Here is a 4,656-nt window from a genome sequence, read left to right as displayed (position 1 = left end):
GGCGGTGATGCTGCTGATGGTGGTGATGCTGCTGATGGTGGTAGTGCTGCTGATGGTGGTGATGCTGCTGATGGTGGTGATGCTGCTGATGGTGGTGATGCTGCTGATGGTGGTGATGCTGCTGATGGTGGTGGTGCTGCTGATGGTGGTGATGCTGCTGATGGTGGTAGTGCTGCTGATGGTGGTGATGCTGCTGAAGGCGGTGATGCTGCTGATGGTGGTGATGCTGCTGATGGTGGTGGTGCTGCTGATGGTGGTGATGCTGCTGATGGTGGTGATGCTGCTGATGGCGGTGATGCTGCTGATGGGGGTAGTGCTGCTGATGGTGGTGGTGCTGCTGATGGTGGTGATGCTGCTGATGGTGGTGATGCTGCTGATGGTGGTGATGCTGCTGATGGTGGTGGTGCTGCTGATGGTGGTGATGCTGCTGATGGCGGTGATGCTGCTGATGGTGGTGATGCTGCTGATGGTGGTAGTGCTGCTGATGGTGGTGATGCTGCTGATGGTGGTGATGCTGCTGATGGTGGTGATGCTTCTGATGGTGGTGGTGCTGCTGATGGTGGTGGTGCAGCTGATGGTGGTGGTGCTGCTGATGGTGGTGGTGCTGCTGATGGTGGTGGGGCAGCTAATGATGGTGGTGCTGCTAATGGTGGTGGTGCAGCTAATGGTGGTGGTGGTGGTGGTGTTGTTAATGGTGGTGCTGATGGTGGTGGTACTGTTGATGGCGGTGGTGATGGTGGTGGTGCTGCTGTTGGTGGTGGTGCTGCTGATGGTGGTGGTGGTGCTGCTGGTGCTGCTGATGGTGGTGGTGCTGCTGATGGTGGTAGTGCTGAATAGGTCATAGTGCTGATGATGGTGGTGCTGCTGATGGTAGTGGTGGTGCTGCTGGTGCTGCTGATGGTGGTGGTGCTGCGGATGGTGGTAGTGCTGCTGATGGTGGTGATGCTGCTGATGGTGGTAGTGCTGCTGTTGGTGGTGATGCTGCTGATGGTGGCTATGCTGCTGATGGTGGTAGTGCTGCTGATGGTGGTGATGCTGCTGATGGTGGTGATGCTGCTGATGGTGGTAGTGCTGCTGATGGTGGTGATGCTGCTGATGGTGGTGATGCTGCTGATGGTGGTGATGCTGCTGATGGTGGTAGTGCTGCTGATGGTGGTGATGCTGCTGATGGTGGTGATGCTGCTGATGGTGGTGGTGCTGCTGATGGTGGTGATGCTGCTGATGGTGGTAGTGCTGCTGATGGTGGTGATGCTGCTGATGGCGGTGATGCTGCTGATGGTGGTGATGCTGCTGATGGTGGTGGTGCTGCTGATGGTAGTGGTGCTGCTGATGGTGGTGATGCTGCTGATGGCGGTGATGCTGCTGATGGGGGTAGTGCTGCTGATGGTGGTGGTGCTGCTGATGGTGGTGATGCTGCTGATGGTGGTGATGCTGCTGATGGTGGTGATGCTGCTGATGGTGGTGGTGCTGCTGATGGTGGTGATGCTGCTGATGGCGGTGATGCTGCTGATGGTGGTGATGCTGCTGATGGTGGTAGTGCTGCTGATGGTGGTGATGCTGCTGATGGTGGTGATGCTGCTGATGGTGGTGATGCTGCTGATGGTGGTGGTGCTGCTGATGGTGGTGGTATCTGCTGATGGTGGTGATGCTGCTGATGGTGGTAGTGCTGCTGTTGGTGGAAGTGCTGCTGATGATGGTGATGCTGCTGATGGGGGTAGTGCTGCTAATGGTGGTGGTGCTGCTGATGGTGGTAGTGCTGCTGATGGTAGTAGTGCTGCTGATGGGGTAGTGCTGCTGATGGTGGTGATGCTGCTGATGGTGGTGGTGCTTCTGATGGTGGTAGTGCTGCTGATGGGGGTAGTGCTGCTGATGGTGGTAGTGCTGCTGATGGTGGTGATGCTGCTGATGGTGGTGGTGCTGCTGATAGTGGTAGTGCTGCTGATGGTGGTGGTGCTGCTGATGGTGGTGGTGCTGCTGATGGTGGTGATGCTGCTGATGGTGGTGGTGCTGCTGATGGTGGTGGTGCTGCTGATGGTGGTGATGCTGCTGATGGTGGTAGTGCTGATGATGGTGGTAGTGCTGCTGATGGTGGTGATGCTGCTGATGGTGGTGATGCTGCTGATGGGGGTAGTGCTGCTGATGGTGGTAGTGCTGCTGATGGTGGTAGTGCTGCTGATGGTGGTGGTGCTGCTGATGGTGGTGGTGCTGCTGATGGTGGTAGTGCTGCTAATGGTGGTAGTGCTGCTGATGGTGGTGATGCTGCTGATGGGGGTAGTGCTGCTGATGGTGGTAGTGCTGCTGATGGTGGTAGTGCTGCTGATGGTGTTGGTGCTGCTGATAATGGTGGTGCTGCTGATGGTGGTAGTGCTGCTAATGGTGGTAGTGCTGTTGATGGTGGTGATGCTGCTGATGGGGGTAGTGCTGCTGATGGTGGTGGTGCTGCTGATGGTGGTAGTGCTGCTGATGGTGGTAGTGCTGCTGATGGGGGTAGTGCTGCTGATGGTGGTGATGCTGCTGATGGTGGTAGTGCTGCTGATGGTGGTAGTGCTGCTGATGGTGGTAGTGCTGCTGATGGTGGTGATGCTGCTGATGGTGATGGTGCTGCTGATGGTGGTAGTGCTGCTGATGGTGGTAGTGCTGCTGATGGTGGTAGTGCTGCTGATGGTGGTGGTGCTGCTGATGGTAGTGGTGCTGCTGATGGTAGTGGTGCTGCTGATGGTGGTAGTGCTGCTGATGGTGGTGATGCTGCTGATGGTGGTGATGCTGCTGATGGTGGTAGTGCTGCTGATGGTGGTAGTGCTGCTGATGGTGGTAGTGCTGCTGATGGTGGTGATGCTGCTGATGGTGGTGATGCTGCTGATGGTGGTAGTGCTGCTGATGGTGGTAGTGCTGCTGATGGTGGTGATGCTGCTGATGGGGGTAGTGCTGCTGATGGTGGTAGTGCTGCTGATGGTGGTGGTGCTGCTGATGGTGGTAGTGCTGCTGATGGTGGTGATGCTGCTAATGGTGGTAGTGCTGCTGATGGTGGTGGTGCTGCTGATGGTGGTGGTGCTGCTGATGGTGGTGGTGCTGCTGATGGTGGTGGTGCTGCTGATGGTGGTAGTGCTGCTAATGGTGGTAGTGCTGCTGATGGTGGTGATGCTGATGGTGGTAGTGCTGCTGGTGCTGCTGCTGATGGTAGTGGTGCTACTGCTGGTGGTGGTGGTGGTGCTGTTGGTGGTGGTGGTGATGGTGCTGCTGATGCTGCTGGTGGTGGTGCTGCTGGTGCTGCTGCTGGTGCTGCTGGTGGTGGTGCTGCTGGTGCTGCTGCTGGTGCTGCTGGTGGTGCTGCTGTTGGTGGTAGTGGTGTTGCTGCTGGTGCTGCTGTTGGTGGTGGCGGTGCTGCTGGTGCTGCTGATGGTGGTGGTGCTGCTGATACTGATGATGGTGGTGATGGTGGTGGTGCTGCTGGTGCTGCTGCTGGTTCTGCTGGTGTTGCAGCTGGTGCTTTTGGTGCTGCTGGTGCTGCTGGTAGTGTTGGTAGTGTTGGTGCTGCTGCTGGTGCTGCTGATGCTGCTTGTGCTGCTGTTGCTCTTGGTGCTGCTGGTGGTGCTGCTGATGGTGGTGGTGCAGCTGATGGTTGTGGTGCAGCTGATGGTGGTGGTGCTGCTGATGGTGGTGGTGCTGCTGATGGTGGTGGTGCAGCTGATGGTTGTGGTGCAGCTGATGGTGGTGGTGCTGCTGATTGTGGTGGTGCTGCTGATGGTGGTGGTGCAGCTGATGGTTGTGGTGCAGCTGATGGTGGTGGTGCAGCTGATGGTGGTGGTGCTGCTGATGGTGGTGGTGCTGCTGATGGTGGTGGTGCAGCTGATGGTGGTGGTGCTGCTGGTGCTGCTTGTGCTGCTGGTGCTCTTGGTGCTGCTGGTGGTGCTGCTGATGGTGGTGGTGCAGCTGATGGTTGTGGTGCTGCTGATGGTGGTGGTGCAGCTGATGGTGGTGGTGCAGCTGATGGTGGTGGTGGTGCTGATGGTGGTGGTGCTGCTGGTGCTGCTTGTGCTGCTGGTGCTCTTGGTGCTGCTGGTGGTGCTGCTGATGGTGGTGGTGCAGCTGATGGTGGTGGTGGTGCTGATGGTGGTGGTGCTGCTGGTGCTGCAGATTGTGGTGGAAAGGATCTAGCAGTTTCCATTTTGTCTTTCAGTTCGTCTCACATGTCGGCCACCTGTACTGGTCTCAAGCAACTTGCAGTCTCAGTGGCGTAGTGGTAAGACGCTCGCCTGGCGTTCCTTGAGCGCTTTGTCCTGGGTTCGTATCCTGGCTGGGGAGGATTTACTGGACGCAAATCCTTAACTGTAGCCTCTGTTTAACTCAATAGTAAAATGGGTTTCTGGTTGTTAAACTATTCTTCGTCGGGGTCGTATTTCGGGGAACTTGGGATTAAGGACTTGCTTGAAATGCTGAAGTGGCTGTACAAGAATGCAACAACTCTTGTATATATAAAAAAAATCCTTACATTGCTTCTAATCAATTGCTTTCCAGAGTCCGCTTATGTCCTCATGTTCTTCTTTTTTCTCTATTTAAGGAAGATGACTTATCTTATGTTGTCTATTTCTCTCAGTATGTTGAATATAGTGATCATATCCCCTCTGTTTCTTCTATTTACTACGGTTGCGAGATTTA

This window comes from Procambarus clarkii, chromosome 30 (genome assembly GCF_040958095.1).
Source record: "Procambarus clarkii isolate CNS0578487 chromosome 30, FALCON_Pclarkii_2.0, whole genome shotgun sequence".
NCBI classification, from domain to species: Eukaryota; Metazoa; Arthropoda; class Malacostraca; order Decapoda; family Cambaridae; genus Procambarus; species Procambarus clarkii.
Note: the sequence above shows the minus strand (reverse complement) of the source record.